Source organism: Phyllostomus discolor, chromosome 4 (assembly GCF_004126475.2).
Source record: "Phyllostomus discolor isolate MPI-MPIP mPhyDis1 chromosome 4, mPhyDis1.pri.v3, whole genome shotgun sequence".
Lineage (NCBI taxonomy): Eukaryota > Metazoa > Chordata > Mammalia > Chiroptera > Phyllostomidae > Phyllostomus > Phyllostomus discolor.
In genome coordinates this window covers 77794096-77812393 of record NC_040906.2, presented here as the reverse complement: position 1 = coordinate 77812393, position 18298 = coordinate 77794096, and the positions used below count along the sequence as shown (strand labels likewise).

At 35.9% G+C, this 18298-nt stretch overlaps 1 protein-coding gene across 1 annotated transcript in view; it reads right to left on the bottom strand.

Moving 5' to 3' along the window:
- The window catches only part of LRP1B (LDL receptor related protein 1B), a 1792671-nt gene that overhangs the window by 1411068 nt on the left and 363305 nt on the right, over positions 1–18298 (bottom strand). The gene's annotated exons all lie outside the window — the stretch shown is intronic.

Below are 18298 nucleotides of genomic sequence, written 5' to 3'. Positions count from 1 at the left end.
GCTTGGATATGAAACTTTAATTTCCTCTGTGCTCTCAGAATGGTGACGTCTTGAAGCAAATCTTGCTGAAGCATCATGTTTTTCCTAGGTAGGGAGGGAACCCTGCTCTCCAAGGTGGACAGACACTTCCATATGCAGAAGTTACCCACAGTCTAGCCACACCTTACTAAGGACTTAATGCTTATTCGGATATAGAGCTTCTTAAATAAAAGTCACAGAGAAATCCTCATTTGGGGACTATAGGAGTTGGACTTGAAATATAAAATGTAGGTTTTAACTTCAAGAAAGGTAATAAATTATTGACTTAAGGGGAAAATGCATGCAATGCATATAATAAGGCTGGTAGACCCTCAGATTCATCTAATTTACCCCATCACATTATAGATAAGAAACCAAGGGCAATGGGATTGCACACTTTTTAACCAACTTGAGTTTCTCATATGCTATCTCATATTCATAGCACAATGTATCATTTGCAAATCATGGTAGAGCTCCTCAGGCTGACGCCAGTGTTCATCCAGTTATTGACACTGACTCATTAAGTCATCCTGAGAAGTGAACTTTCTTCCAGTGCTTCACTTATAGCCCTTAACTGGAGGCACCTTTCTTAAAATTGCATTTCTTTATTTGTGTGTATGTAAATAATGACATAATTTATTCATTCTATTACTTGACAAATACTCTTAAATTGAATTTACTGGAGTGACTGTGTAATAAAATTATATAGGTTTCAAGTGTGCAATTCTATAATATATCATCTATATATTGTATTATGCATTCACCACCCCAAGTTAAGTTTCCTTACATTACCATTTATTCCTCTTAATACCCTGTTCTACCTTCCCAACCCCCTTTCTCCCTGGTAATCACCATACTGTTATCTTTGTCTATGAGATTTTTTTATTTTGGTTAATACCTTCACATTTTTCACCCAGCCCTCTAACCCCCTTCCATATGACAGCTGTCAGCCTGTTCTCTTCCTATGAGTCTGTTTCTATTTTGTTTGTTAATTTATTGTGTTTGTTACATTCTACACATGAGTGAAATCATAGAATATTTGTCTTTCTCTCCAGGCTTATTTAATTTGGCACAATGCTCTCCAGGTCCACCCATTCTGTCTAAAGTGTAAGATTTCCTTCCTTTTAATGGCTGAGTAGGATTTCATTGTGCATTTCTTTCTATTTCTCATGGGAGATCCACTGCTTTTGGTCATTATGATAGAGGGTTTGATATCCTCTTAATTTATCTGAATTAATTGTTATCATATCAGTTACTTCTTTAGGCTAGTTTTAAAATTCAGTGAGAAGAATTGTTGAAATTTCTTTTTTAACTGTTGATCTATTCTTACAAAGATACATATAACCCCTAGGGAAGAAAAATTGTATGGTGTATAATATCCAAAAATCAATACTATTTATCATAATGTGTTCAGGAAATACAAAATTACACTACTATATATAGGAGCATTTCAAATTTCTATATCAGTTGTGGGAATGTGTATCTATTGGGTTGGCCAAAAAGTTCAATTTTCTGTTTTCTTCCATAAAATGGCTTTCATTGTGCTTAGTAGTTTTTACCTTCATTTGAAACAATTTTCTTAGATCGTATTGTAATAGCTGTCATATCAGTGTGCCTTTAACAATGATCAAGCTGGTAAATTTTTGTGTAGTCATTTTAACATTGAAGATGGAATAATATATGGAACATTTTTAGCATTTTATGCTTTATTAATTCAGGGTAGGTAAAATTTTAACTGAAACACAAATAAAGATTTGTGCACTGTATGGAGGTGCTATGACTGGTCAAATGTGTCAAAAGTAATTTGTGACATTTTGTACTGGAGATTTCTTTCTGTATGATGTTCCCCAGTCAGGTAGACCAGTTGAAGCTGAGGGCGATTAAATTGAGACATTATTTGAAAAAATCAATATTATACCATTAGGGAGATAGCTGACATACTGAAATATCCAAATCAATAAAGTTATCAGTGAAAATGAAAAATGTATCTTTTACTTTACAGAAAAAATCATAGAGACTTTTGGCCAACCCAATATAAATGGTAAAAAAAAAACAATGTTATATTATGCTAAATTAAACCAAATTTTCCCACAACTGGTAAGTTTTTTTTTAATTGATTTTAAAGATAGAGTGTGAAGAGAGAGAGAGAGGTTAATTTGTTTTTCCACTTTATTGATGAATTCACTGGTTGATTCTAGTATGTGCTATGACAAGAGACTGAACCCACCACCTTGGCATATCAGGACAATGCTCTATCTATCCCAGCCAGGGCACAACTAAAAAGTTTTTATTTATAGCTCTGCTACTTTCCCCAAAATAGAGATAAACTTTCAACTTATACAAAAATCAAAATGCTTTAATCATCAAGTGAAACCAGAACATTTATCTTATTTGTATAACATAGACACACACACAACACAGAGTCTCTATGTGCATTTGAACAGATTATAAACTCCATAGGTCCAAGGTACTCTATTCTTCTCGCAGTAAAAACAAACAGAAAAAGATATCCCTTTATGTTGGAGAGCACACAACCAATGAGCAGGTGACAGGTGACAATGGCCCTTTAAAATATACAGCTAAACAATAAAAAAAATAAAACTCAGGTTTTCAGACCTGCCAAAATTTTATGACACACTTTTTAAGTTAATAAGATACATCCTCATATTCTAAGGGTAAAGTTAAGTTTTATTAGAAAAAGTCATTCTTAATGAGGACAAGTAGATGTGAGAGTTCTTCCACTTCCAATTTTTTATTCCTCAATAAGCAGTCTCTTTCATATAAAAATACCAAATATAATTTAATTTCATATAACTTGCTAGAGTGAAAAAATATACAGAAAATATTCACATCACCCTTCCCTCCCCTTATACTTGATGCTTTTCAAATTGCATGTGATTAGGAAATGCCTACATTTATGAAAAGATGAATAAAATATGTAATAAACAAGAGGGTCTGCTAATGTTTTTCCAATTTGGAGCAAAAGACGAAAACATGCAATTTTGATCACATACACAGCCACACTGGCATATGCACACCAACACAGGAAGTAGGAATGTAAATAAACATCTAAGCCTTATTCAGAGCTCTAAGGAGAAACAACAACAAAAAACTGTGCCCTTGATTCAAAATGAAAAAGGAAAAAAAAAGAAATGGAATCTCGGAAAGAAATGGAATGAAAATCTCAGGAGACAATTAAAATAACTCTAAAAATGTTGGATGGCATTGGGAGAAGTAACTTAAACTTTGCTTTTTTTTTTTGTTTTGCTATCCTTTCTTTCTCTAAATTTTAATCAGGTTGAATATCTAAGGGAGTGGCTGTGCACTGCTTATCCTACTTTCCTGAACTTTTTATTTAGTGAAACCTTTAGTACAGAAAAACAAACAATACCTAAATCCTAAATAAATAAATGCATAAATAAAAACACACAGATACATGCCTATGAAAAGAAAGATGTATTTTCATTGTCTTGACTCAGGAGGCAAATGCCTCGATTTTGTTTTGTAGTAGCAAATGTAGCACTGTGGAAAGAACACAGACTCTGCAGAAAGGTGGGAGTGCGTTACCACTTTGGTTCTAGCCTATACCACTGTGTGACTGCCAGCAAATAACTTAACCTACACAAACCTCAGTTTTCACATCTGAAAAATGAGGCAAAAATCTTTCTTTACTTGAAACATTGTTTAAATGACATAATACAATGAAACTTTTCTGTCCTTTTTACTACTATTAATAAAACAGTTTTGATTGGTATAAAGAATACCAAATATGCAGAAGTGACTTGACACATAGACTATATATTCTATAGAAAGGAAAGGCTTATCCCTGGAGAATAAATTATTTGCTCACATAGCTAGATTCCACTGAACCCATATTGCTCACCCTTCGTGAGATACATTTTCTGACTGAGTTTAGCAAACTACATTTCTTTTCCTTCTCAAAGTACAGATCAAAACTAATTTCCTTTATGAAGTCTGTCCAGATTGGACACTCTCTGAATCTAGTCATTATGGCAATATTCCTAGACTGTATGTATATGAAGAGATACCTTTTCAAGTTTACCACAAATCAATTTTGAAAGGAGGTAAGGTATAGTAATAAAAAATCAAAAGGGGGGACTTCCGGCAAGATGAAGGCATAGGTGGACGTACCGTACCTCCACACACAACCAAGATTAGAACAACAACAATTTAGAGTCAGAATAACACCCAGAACTGATAGAGAATTTATCTGAATGGAAGTCAGACAGCCAAGAAGTTGAAGTAGACCTGTTCATCCAGACTGGTAGGAGGGGCAGAGAGGAGGAGCGGGATCAGGGAGAACTGGGTGAGTAAGGCAACCGAGCTTGTAAGCCTTCCAGGATGTGCAAGATTGCAGTGCAGCGGTGGACCTGAGTACGCAAATGGCGGCTGGTGGACCCAGTGAGGTGGCATTGTGGACCAGGGCAGAGTGTGCAACCCAGGATTCCAGGGGGGTTACTGAGGCCCCAGGAAAGCGGAGCTACTGCTATTGATCCCTCCTGCCCCCGCCACTGCCCCCGCCCCCACATACAACATCACAATCTAACGACTGGGGTACCCAGCCCCAGTGAACACCTAAGGCTCCACCCCTCACTGTAACAAGAGCGACCAGAACCCCCCCCACCAAAAAAAAGAGAGAGAGAGAGGCATGTCTCCAACAGAAGAACAGATCAATCCCCCAGGACTCATCCTTTTGAGTGACTAAGAGATAGCCAATCTATCCGATGCACAGTTCAAAACACTGGTGATCAGGAAGCTCACAGAATCGGTTGATTTGGGGTGCAAATTAGATGAGAAAATGCAGGTTACCATAAAAGAGATGAAGGAAGATGCATAGAGAACCAATAGTGAAGGGAAGGAAACTGGGACTCAAAACAATAGAGTGGGCCAGAAGGAAGAAAAACCAACCAAGCAGGAAAGAAGGAAGAAATAAGAATTCAGAAAAATGAGGAGAAACTTAGGAACCTCCAGGACATCTTTAAATGTTCCAACATCTGAATTATAGGGGTACCAGAAGGGGAAGAGGAAAAGCAACAAATTGAGCATGTATTTGAACAAATAATAAAGGAGAACTTCCCCATTCTGGCAAAGGATAGACTTCCAGGAAATCCAGGAAGCTCAGAGAGCCCCAAAGAAGTTGGACCCAAGAAGAAACACACCAAAGCACATCATAATGACATTAGCCAAGGTAAAAATGAAGGAGAGAATCCTAGAAGCAGCAAGGGATAAGGGGACAGTAACCTACAAAGGAGTTCCCATCAGACTGTCAGCTGATTTCTCAAGAGAGACCTTACAGGCAAGAAGGGGCTGGAAAGAAATATTCCAAGTCCTGAAAGACAAGGACCTACATCCCAGGTTGCTCTATCCAGCAAAGCTCTCATTTAGAATGGAAGGGCAGATAAAGTGCTTCTCAGATAAGGTCAAGTTAAAGGAGTTCATCATCACCAAGCCCTTATTCTATGAAATGTTAAAGGGACTTATCTAAGAAAAGAAGATAAAGAAAAAACATGTATAGTAAAAGGACAGCAAACTCACAATTATTAGCAACCACACCTAAAGCAAAACCAAAAGAAACTAATCTCCACAGAAATGGAGATCACATGGAGGGTTAGCAACAGGGGAGTGGGAGGAGGAGAGAGGGGAAAAAGTATGGAGAATAAGTAGCATAGGTTGTTGGTTGAAAATAGATAGGGGGAGGGTAAGAATAGTATGGGAAATGTAGAAGCTATAGAACTTATAAGTATGACACATGAACATGACTAAAAGGGGGGATGTGGGTGGGAGAGAGTGTACAGGGTGGGGGGAGTGAAGGGGGAAAATGGGACAACTGTAATAGCATAATCAATAAAATATATTAAAAAATCAAAAGTGAAAAAAATAATAAATTGGTTTGTGAACACTAGGAAAAGGGTATTTTAACTCTCCAATACCATCATTGTGTCATTAATTGATATCAGGTAAATATAATGTCATCTCTTTCTTTGAGGGCTAACTGTAGTAAAGCTTCCCATGGAATCATTACTACAAGGTTGATAAATGTTGACCAGAGGCCAACACCTCTAATAAGGACAATAGAGGGCTCCCCTAGGATGTTCATGTCACAGCTCTGTATTTCAATGTGGTCAGTGTCAATACACTTATTACTTATGTTGTTGGGAATCCAATAACATAACCCTAGGGCAACAGCTAATGAATAAAAGAATTACAAAATCCCCAGAACTAAACTTAGAAGCTCAAATTAAGACTAACGTGAAAAAATGAATGTAAAGCTTTACACTTAAGGTAAAAAGTACAACACAAATGTGAGCTTAATGCCCTTGAAGCAAGGCTGCAAAGATGCAGGTGGACATAAATGATACTCCTACCCCTCAAAAAACAATGACCCTAACTCTATTATAGTTTGTTTAAAGGTATTAAACAAACTCTAATTTGTCCCTGCCACCGCCGAGTCAGGCTAGAATATTAGACACTAAGTGGAACCAGAACTGGAGAGAATATAAAGAATACAAACAGAAGACTTAGAATCAAATACCACATGATATGAAGTCAAAGAAAAACTTCCTTCTAAATATAGAAACTACTTGCTGCCCAAATCCACATTCTATGTTGGATGTAAAAAGAAAGTTTTACCCTTTGCAATGGTATGAATGGACATGGGGAACATTATACTAAGTTAAATAAGCCAGAGAAAGATGAATACCATATGATTTCACTTATATGGAATCTAATGAACAAATTGAACTAACAAGGAAAATGGGGATAGACTCATAGATGGAGAGCAGGATGACAGCTAGTAGGGGATGAGGTGAAGGAGTGAAGCGATGGAGCAAAAGGAAAAAGGATTCATGGACATGGACAACAGTGTGGTGATTGCTTGGGGTAGGGATATAAAGGGACTAAATAGTAACAGAAAAATACAATGAAGATTAAATTAAAGCAAGAACTAATTATAGGAGCAGAACTCAATTAGCTATAAAGTAAGCACAAAACAGAAAATGTTAACAAAGCCAAAGACTTAAAATATTAATGCAATGTATTAATATAATATTAGCAATACATACATATATTTATTACCACAAATTAAGTGTTAAAACCAGTTTAAAACCCAACTATACAAATTGAGCAAAAATGTTTAATCAGATATAATAGTTTGTCAATCATAAAAATGATGCTTTGGTACACTTCATAAGAACATTAAAAATGTTCAGGAAGTGATATCAGTTGCAAAATTGGTAGCAAACCAGACTATGGTTATAACTCTGTTAGAACACACTCTTTTTATTTTTTGTTTGCTTTTAAAAAGTTTTCTTTTTCTTTTTTAAATTATGTTATTTTTGTTCAATTACAGTTGTGTGCATTTACCCACCATCACTGCTCCCCCACCCCCAGCCATCCCCACCTCTTTCCCTTGCTTCCACCCCCCTTGGTTTTGTCCCATGTGTCCTTTATTGTTGTTCCTGAAAACTCTTCCCCTCTCTCCCCCATTATCTCTTCCCACCTTCCCTCTGGTTACTGTCAGATTAGAACACACTCTTAAGAGAACCTTTCTAAAAGTATCTGAAAAGAAAGTATTCTATATCCATCAAAAGACTGTGTCCGGGAGGTAGATAAGGAGTGATATTTTTTCATTTTGCTTTTATGAATTTTCTTAAGTCTCCTTTATTATTAAATAATAAAGTAATGCATATTTATTATTTACTATTGTTATGAATACATTCATTTGTCCTACTTACATTTTCTCATTTAATTCATGAGATCATGGAATAGTTACTCCTATTATCCATACTGATAGATGAGGAAACTGGGATGCATATAACTATCTAGATTAATGACTGAACATTTATTATTATTGTTAAAATTATGATTATCATTACTGTTATTATTACCTAGAAGTGAACATTTGATTTAATACCTGACAATTTACTTTGAAGTGAAAATTTTTGATCCCTTATAATATAAAGAAATGCACAGTGCACAGTCCAGTTTATAAGTCAAAATGGTTACACCATAGCTAGTCTATAGTCAATACCTTCTAGTATTTATGTTCTACATTTTATATGCTAAGATAGCTAGGCAATACCTATTCTCAAATTACTGACACAATTTTATCAATGTAACCTAGGACAAATTATGTAACATTAATAAATCCTTTTTATTGTTGTTCAATTACAGTTGCCCCCATTTTCCCCTAATAAGAATAACAACACTTACCATGTAGAATTTTTATGATAAGTAGAAATAATATACTTAAAAGACCCAAATCAATGACTATAAGCATCCAGTTTTATTACTATTGTTATTGGGATAAATTGTTTTTCCCTCAAAACTCTTTGAAACTTATTTTCTATCAAATATTTTCTAATTTATGTGTCCCTCTATTATAGGACACAGTGATATTTCAATAAGTGGAATTCTTCCTCTGGACAAACACTTACTTATCAAACCTAATGTGGATAAATTTGAACACATTTCAACACCCTGCACATGATCAGTGTTGAAAGGAAGCCTTTGGTCCTACCTTTCTCATCCTTTTGATATCCTTCTGATACCCTGGAATTCAGCCTCTCTGTAACTTGATTTATGTGGTACCATTATAACAAGTTCACAAGGGCTGGTTGTAGTTCCATTTTTTATCATGAACAGGGAGGCTGTGCCATATTTCCATGGTAGAAGCACTCACTTTTGCCAATGAATGCCTTGGGCTGTAGACCTCCAAATAGATGAAAACATTCAGGGCTGTTGAAGGCCCTGACTTCTGAGAATGGAACAAATTGCTGAAATCACTTTTGCCTTGATCCAAAAATTCCTTATCTCCCAGGAATAGTGGCTTTTCGAACTGCTAAGGTGCTGCTATATTCTTTCAAAAAGAAGAAATAATTCTAACACAGAAATGCATGTTCAAACCCTTATATTAAAATCTATAGCCTTAATTTTATTGCCTAAATCTGAAATCAGTCCGAGAGTGGGTGAAAATATTTTTTATAAAACAAGTTTAGAGAACTAATTTTACTTTAAATAAAAAATAATTTGGCCCTTCATAATAAGCTTTCAAAATATTTATTCCGAAAAATATTAATTTTTATCTCCTCATTATACAGTTGAAAAATTATTGAAATAAATATGAAATCCTTGATGTAAATTTATGCTTAACATAAGAAACTAAGTTTTTCCAACTTTTAACCAGATTTTCTAACATATAAGTGTGTAATAATTAATAAAGTGATCCTATTGTCTAAGGTTGACTCACTTCATTGACATGAACAGATTAATTTAAGGAATTAACTCCATAGACAAAAACAACACAAGTCCAGGGTGTTACCCAACATGCTAGGGGCCTGTGTTGAGACAATAAAGAAATGACATTATTCATCAGTATTTTAGTGGGTAAAATATTGTTTATTTATAGTTACTATGCCTTAATCTAAATATAGGAGTATTTCTATTAAATCTAAACTTGAATGACAGCATTCAGCAAAATGAGGATCTTGATTTGCAAGGCTCATATTTCATCAGTGTTTAAACAGGGCATCCTTACTGAGCTCAGTGAGGCAGAAAGAGTAAGGGTGAGAGGATGCTGCAGAGAATGGAATTCAGTCAAATCCATGGCAGATGGAATGTAAAATGGGAAGTTTGGCTAACAAATACATCAGGGAAAAGGTGGACTGAGATTTCAGTTATAAACCTTGCATGAGGCAGTTTTATGTATTGAGGATTGAAAGGGCATTCATGATAATAATGTCTAGATGCCTGGGAAATTTATCAAAGTTTGAACCAGAATTTTAGATAGGTGATATTTTTTATTACCGTAAAGATATGAAATGAAGCTACTGTGACGCAGTCATGAACTTGAACCAGGAGCCAATGAAGGCAAAGAGTTGGTAAACCACCAGACCAGTTTAGCAAGTCAACAGCTAGTGAGGACTCAGTGAGGGGATCATGAAGTCATAATTGTTTTTACTGATTGTGAGAAAGAGCTAATACATGTCTGGTCTATTTCACAGTAGAGATATACACTGTAATTTACCTAATTGCAGAGTTAAGAGACCAACTCTTTTCATGGAAGTCCCATATATATGTTGGGAACTGCCCTGCCTGGTATCAGAAGCTGTAACCTCCGCCAAGGCTAAGGCTGAGGGAATGACCTTGGACCATAAGCCACCAAGGGGACAAAAGCTTATCTCCCTGGCAGGTGCACTGCTTCTGCTCCTTTTACTTCACTCTGCCTGGCCCCCAATGCTTGGTCAGTTAGCCAATGATGGGTAAGATTCCCCAAGGGGGGAATGATCTAAGACAGGCACAATCATGTGGGAGGTCCCCAAGGAAGGACTTTGGGGGCTACAGCAAAAGGGGGTGATGGACCCTCGCTCCTTGGCTTTGACAAAGGCTGAGTCCTCATTGTCTTCGAGAAATCTCCTAATCTCTTGGCTGCCTTACTTCCCTTGCTCCACCTAAGCCTGAAACATTGAAAGAGGGTGGTGCAGCCTTGTGCTGGGTAGGGCAGGTTTCCCGGGCAATCAGGCCTAAGAAAGAATATGAGAAACCTGCTTTGTTTAGAATGCTCTCAATTAACTAATAAGGGTCCAGGGAAGAAGTAAGTTTGTTCCTTAAAGTTTTTTACAGCTCTTTAGCTAACTGACCCTGACTCATAATAGGCCCTCAGAGTTCCTTGTTATTTGATCCTTACTTCCCAGCAATGAGTAATGAGCTTTACCTGAATTCCTGTGTAAACGAACCCAATAAAAGCCGTTGAGGAAAAGACTCTTGGTCCTTCTCCTTCGAGAGATCAGCCACCTTTCCTCCCCAAGCAGATCATATCTTGGTAGACTTATTCTCATCTGTGGTGGGTGGGGGCTTGGAGGACAAAGCTCCCCCACATATACATATTAACTTGGGGATGCCTTCAGTATCCCCATAGTCCCTGCTCATGCCACCTGGATGATCATTAGCCTTCTATTTCTAGAAAGATGCTTTTAGGTAAAAATAAATATTCAAGTGCTGCTGTTTCAGGTATCCCTGCATTTTCAAGTGGTTTCCTGCCCTCAAGGACTAAAGCTGGATATTAATTTCTACTCCAGTCTTTATATATATTTTTTCCTTCTGAGGCTAAAATGCTGAAAATTAAAAAGCTTCTAATCTCTCCTTGCTCCTGGAGCCCACTGCTAGTCCTTTCTTCAAGTCCTAAAAGCATCAGTATTTTATTATTGCAGTCACATTTGTAAAGAAGAAAAATGGAAAGAAAACCTAGCATAGTTTACCATGTGATTTTTAATAATTTGGATAAAGCAATGTATCTATGAATATTTACACATATAATTTTTAAATAGTGAAAGTTTAAATTTATATTATATGATGATAATGAGAATAATTTTACAAATGAAAATATTTTTTTAAGATTTTATTTATTTATTTTTAGAGAGGGAAGGGAGGGAGGGAGGGAGAGAGAGAGAGAGAGAGAGAGAGAGAGAGAGAGAGAAACACCAATGTGCGGTTGCTGGGGGTTATGGCCTGCAACCCAGGAATGTACCCTGGCTGGGAATCGAACCTGGGACACTTTGGTTCCCAGCCCGCACTCAATCCACTGAGCTACGCCAGCCAGGGCTAAATGAAAATAATTTTACAAATCCTAGGTTTTTCTTTTTTATCTACTTATAGGAGATGTAAGAAAAATGTAAGAAATAAGAAGATTATGAAAGATTTATTAGAAAAACATAATTATTGGAATATAATACAAATGGATTTATAGAGTTAAAAGTGATTAGCTGATTAGGCAGCATTTTTTAAAAATTTTGATGAATTCCATGAGAAAAAATTTACACTATATACTTCTTTGCATCAATAATTATATTTCAATATAATCACTTATATTAAGATGTTCAACCACTACTAAATATTTAAGAATTTAAGTAAAAGTATTACAATGATATTTTCTTTGCATCTTTCTTGCTCAAGGGAGAAATACTTTATTTTTCACATTTAGCTTTAATGGGATAGAAGATATGTTGTTGGAAAGAGTTAACAAATAAAAAGACAGAAAACAAACCCAACTCTCACCTTGGACTTCTAGTCAAGATGGCGATACAGGTAAATGTAGTACTTGCTTCCTCCCACAAACACATCAAAATTACAAATAAACTATACAGCAGCCATTATTCAGAACCACCTGAAAAGTGGCTGAATGGAAGTCCTAAAACTAGGGAATTAGAGTAGTAGCCACATTGATACTGGTAGAAGGGGAAGAGATGCAGAACAAGCTGGTCCAACATTCATGTGTGGTGGATAAAAACTGGGAGGATATCTCAGCTGCAGAGGTCCTCCCTGAGGAGTAAGGAGTCCCAGCCCCACACCAGCCTAGGGTTCCAGAGCCAAGAAGAGAAGTTCCCAAAACTTCTGACTATAAAATCCAGCAGGGTTTGAGGATGAGGGAAACTAAAGTGGTTTCGCTTAAAGGGCCTACACATAGACTTATTTAGACTCACTTACTCTCTGCTCCAGTGCTGGGGAATCAACTTAAAGAGCACCTGAGGCATATGGAGAGAAACAGCATCAGGGAGAGAGCTTGGGAGACAGCTTTCTCCTAGATGGAGGTGCTGGTAGAACCATTATTCCCTTGATGAGTGTTCCCTCCCACAGAGCCAGTAGGTGGGCACCATGTCTGAGACTCCACCAACATGGCTCACACTATTTTTCTGGACTTGGCAATTCCCTGAGGCCCCGCCCTACCCAACAACAGGCCCACTCAAGCTGTTTCCATTGTTTTTTCCATACAAAAGGCCCATTTTGTCTCACACCTCAGATTTTCCTAAATTTTTTCAAACTAGCAACATCTGGCCTTAGCATGCCCCATACCTCTCCCTAAGTGATACCAGGCCTGTCACTAACAGCAGCTGGCCTCAGTTTGCAGCTTGGCCTCACCTGGGCACCTTCAGGCCCAGGAAAAGTAGCAACTATCTGCTGAATGCTTTGTAGCTCATGCTGGGTGGCCCTGGGCAGAACACAGGTGGTGGATGACCTTGGCTTATACCTCCTGGGATGCCACAAAGCCAGCACATGTAGTAGATAGCTTCAGATCATATTGAAGTATCACCACCCAATCACCTCCACAAACAACACACTCAGGGAGGGGACTCAGCAGGCACCTGAGCCCTGCTGAAGTAAGTCCTGCTCTGTGCAGTGGGCCCCTACACAGCTGCTACTATATGGTGTTTGAAAGTTGGTGTTTGGTAGTTGCAGCCTGTCCTTGCAACTAACTGACTTAGAGGTAAATCTGCACGATTGATGTGCCAACAGTAATCAAGGCTCAACTACAACGTGGGATGTACATAGTACACATGAGTGTTGCACCTTGACTGCCCAGCTTGGGAGATCCTGGAAGCTATGCCTTTGGAGCCTATGGACTGCCTACATTAGGCCACTCTACCAAGCCTGAGAGAAGTATGAATTACTTCTTACTTACAGAGAAGTAAGAGAATTAGCTGTTGCTCTACCTAATATATAGAAACAAACAGATGTGGCTTCCAAAATGAGGAGACCATGAAATATGTTTCATATGATAAAACAGAACAAAACTCTAGAAAAAGCACTAAACAAACTGGAAACAAGCTAATATACTAGACACAGAGTTCAAATACTGGTTTTAAAGATGCTCAATGAACTTAATGAGGATATCAATAGCATTAAAAAGGACCAGTCAGAAATGAAGGATACATTAACTGAAATGAAGAATAATTTACAAGGAATCAACAGTAGAGTAGACAAAGCAAAAAAAATCAAATTAGCTATCTGGAATACAAGGAAGGAAAAAACACCCAATCCGAACAGCAAAATAAAATAGAATCCATCCCTCACCAAAAAAAAGGTGGCTGGTGTAAGGAGTCTCTGTAGAACTTCAAGTGTACCAACATTTGCATAGTGGGAGTGCTAGAAGGAGAAGAGAAAGAGCAAGTAACTGAAAATTTGTTTTTAAAAATATTGACAAAAACTTCCTTAACCTGGTGAAGAAAATAGACATACATGGCTAAGAAGCATAGACAGCCCCAAACAAGATGAACCCAAAGAGACACACACTGATACACATCATAATTAAAATCAAAAGGTTAAAGACAAAGAGAGAATCTTAAAATTAACATGAGAAAGTAGTTAATTACCTATACTGGAGCTCCCATAAGACTGTCAGCTGATTTCTCAACAGAAACTACCTGCCAGACAGGATTGACAAGACAGATACAAAGTGACAAAAAGCAAGATTCTACAACCAAGATTACTCTACTTGGAAAAGCTATCATTTAGAATGGAAGGGCAGATAAAGTGCTTTCCAGACAAGGTAAAGCTAAAGGAATTCACCACCACCAAACCAATATTATATGAAATGTTAATGGGTCTTCTTGAAGAAGAAAATTAAAAATATATCAACATTAAAATGGGGAAAAATGCATATCCATTAACAATTAAATCTAAAAAACAAAAAAAAACAAAGAAACGAAAGAAACAGACTCGTGGGTACAGAAAACATTTTGAAGGTTGCCAGATGGGAGGGGTTTGGGAGCAATAGGTAAAAACAGTAAAGAAATTCAGGAATACAAATTGGTTGTTATAGAATGGCACTTTATGTTATGGGACGTGAAGTACAACATAGCAAATGTAGTCAGTAATATTCTAATAGCTGTATGGTGTCAGATGGGTATGAAATTTATCAGGATGATTACTTAGTAAGTTATATCTACTCACTGGAGTGTATATCTAAAATTAATATAATAATGTATGTCAACTGTAATTGAAAAATAAAAATGATTTAAAAACAAAAAATATATACTTATCTTTGAATCTTTGTCTAGAATTTATATTAATGGAGGGATTTTGTGGCTCTATCTTATTATTTGAATTTTTAAGATTTTAACAATTTCAGAAGTAAAATGTTATCTGTAGGAAGTACAACTGAATAACAGTCTTAACATATTAAAATATTACTAAGAAATAAATGCACCATAAACTCATTTCTTTACTGCAAATTACCTCTTCAGATGTTTCTTAAATAGTGGACTCAAATATATTGAATAAAAAAATAATTGTTCTCTAAATGAAAAGTTTAACAGCTGCAGAAAGATATACAGATTATTTCTAGGAACTGGGGTTATTGGTGATTGATGTGCTAATGAGAGGTTGCTTCAAACATTATAAAGTATCTGTAATACAACCATTTCCAATGAAGGGTCCCCTGTTTCTGCTCCCACCCTACTCCAAAGTATTTTCCTTGACAATTTCTCCCAAATAAATTAGCCAGAAGAGGGAAATGTTACTAACTTCTTTATTCAAAGTTTATCTCAAAAAACAAACACAAATAAATTAAGAAGTATAAAGATTTTAAATATTTGCTCACAAAGATCTAAGCAGAATGATTACATAGCCCTGAAATGGGAATACAATATTTTAACATCAAGCATTATAGAATTTTTCACTTGAAAAGCAATTTTTGCATGTGATATAAATTGTTTTAAATTTAAGGCATGGTCATCTTTCTTCCAACATTTTCAAATTCTGTAATAAATAGTAATCTTTGTAACTGATTAAAATGAGCTTTATAATTTAAAAAATAAATTGCAGATTAGATTTTTCCTCAATATACATTAAGCTCAGTGAAAATGAAATGATCTGGTATTTCAAATGTAATAGAAGAGTATAATTTGTTTTTATATTAGTACCAGTCTTGACCTATGTATTTACAAATCAATACTAAATTTATGTTTAATGGCCTCCATAAATATATTTATGTAAGAAGTTTAATTTTTGTGCTGTAGTTACAAATGCATTTTTTAAGTGCATGGGAAATTTTAAAAGGACATAAGAGAATTTAAAGGTGCTATTTACATAAATATAAAGGCCCTAAAGTGGAGAAATATTTTGTAAGAAACTTTAAACATTTGTTTGAGTCTGGAGGCTTGGTGTAGCAAAGAAGAGTTTTGCTGCCTAGAATTAGATATCGAAGGCAGTCCTGGAAGAGTTTAAGCACTCACAGTGCTCTTTTGGGTACCACTACCCAGGTCACCAGTAACTTGCTTTCCTTCCTCACCTTCCCTCTGTGTCATTGACTATTTTGAATGCTACCCAGACCAATGGTTCTCAGAAGAAGCTGTGAATTAGCATGATCTGAGTAGCTTTTTAAAAACTCACTATCTCAACTACACTCTACATCAAACATATCAGAATCCTGCCTGAGCTGTGTGTGTAGCTGTGGTGTGTTGGTGGTGGTCAGGGTGAGTGGGGGTGGAGTTACGCTGTGCTTCTTAAAATATTCCAGATGATTCTAATGTTCAGCCAAGGCTCAGAATCACACCCCAAGATAATACAGTTTGTTTTTTATTTATCCTGTTTAATTTGTGTTGTCACATCTCATAACCTGCCTCATTCTCCCATCTGCACCCACATGAGCCTTCCAGTCATCATCTGAATGCTGTATTGTCCATATACCAAAGGCATTTAGATTCTGTGGATCAAGAAGGCTTACTAAGCCCAGAAGAGCACCTGGTTTCTCCTCACATTAGCTCTTTTCTTTCAACTACTGCTACAGACTGGTCACTTGCCTTTCCATTTTTATTTCTCTCACTCTACCCAACCATTTCCCTAAAATAGATAGTCAGATATATATAGATATATATATAGATATATAGATATATCTATATATATCTATATATATAATGAAAATAGTATCAAATCACTTCCTTAGTGAAAACTCTCTAAATAACCTCTTATGAAACAACTGAGCAGACTTTACACAAATGCTACTTCCCCTGACCCACTGACTAAAGTTGCCCCTTAGCTGCAATCACTTTGTATAAAATCACTCTAATTTTTAAAAAATGTTTAATAAAAGATAACAGTTTTTGCACCTTTCAACATAGATAACATTTTAAAGTCAGTGAGCCCATGTTTCTACTTTTTACAACATACATTTTTTGGTTTATCCTCCATGTAGATTGTTTAGTCATTTGAATGGCTGTATATCTATTTTTATCTATTGCCCAGTTGAGTTGCATTTAGGATATTATCAGTTCTGTGCTGTTAAAATATCACTATAGCCACTGTCAGTGTACACATGTCCCTTTGTGTACAGGTTTATCTAAGTAAATAGAAGTGTGATTATCAAACTACTCTCTGCAATGCTGTTGCTTATTTTGTAGGGGTGTTCAGATTCTTCTCAACTTTAAGAGATTTTTGCATTAACACTTTTAAAAATTAAGATCAGAGAATATTTTGGAAATAATCTTGGCAATTTAATCTTTGAATCTTTATTTAGAAACCATAAATGATACATACTTTAGAGTGGCTTTGAAAATAAGTTACACCATAGTCATTTCCCTTCCTATTTTTCATTTGTTTCTAGAAACCCTGTAATGTGTCTGCTTAATTGAAAGTACTTCATAAACTGCCATTTAGATGAATGCTGTAAAAGTAGCACAAGATGTACTGCTGTTTAGAAAAAAATTGTTTTTTGATACTTTACCCTAATTCACCTTTTTTCCCTCCAATTCATGTTCACTAAACCACTGTTCATAAACCAACAAATATTCAAAGATAGCTAAATTTGAAGCCTGTTCAAAAAGCTTATCCCTTTAACACATGCCACACTATACAAACCTCTGCTTATGTTAGTCCTTAACATCTATCTCTCTGAATTTTCATGAATCTCTTTCACAAGAACGAATATTTTATATATATAGCAGCAGCATACAAATAAGCACTTAGTATAAAATGGTTTTTACTCAATTATTGGTAATACACTATGTATTAATTTGTTTTGAACCCCTAAGGTAAATGGTAATTTTTCCATTGTCATTATGGGTTGTTATTGTTTGTCCTCTCACATAACTATGCTGTGTATTTCCAAGATTGCTATAGAAGTAAAGGTAAGTTTTATACTTCTCTTAAGGGTCTGTGAGAGTGGCTAATATTACAGTTTCTATTCATAGTACTTTACAATGTTAACTTTGTTTTAATAACCAATATTTCTAATAAACCCCTTGTAAGGGTATTACCATTACATTTAAGAAAAATGTCAGAACTTAAGACAATTTCTGGAGTAAGACAATACAATGTAATGACGTACAATGTAGTAGGAAAAAAATATCCAAAGATTGGCTTTATTAATTTGCAAGTTTGCTTCAAGTTCTTGGGAAACCATTTTACTTAAAAATTTTTACCTTTCTGACAAGTTTAAGGGAATGTTAAAACACCCCAGACACCTGGCCTCCAGTCATTCAGAAAACTG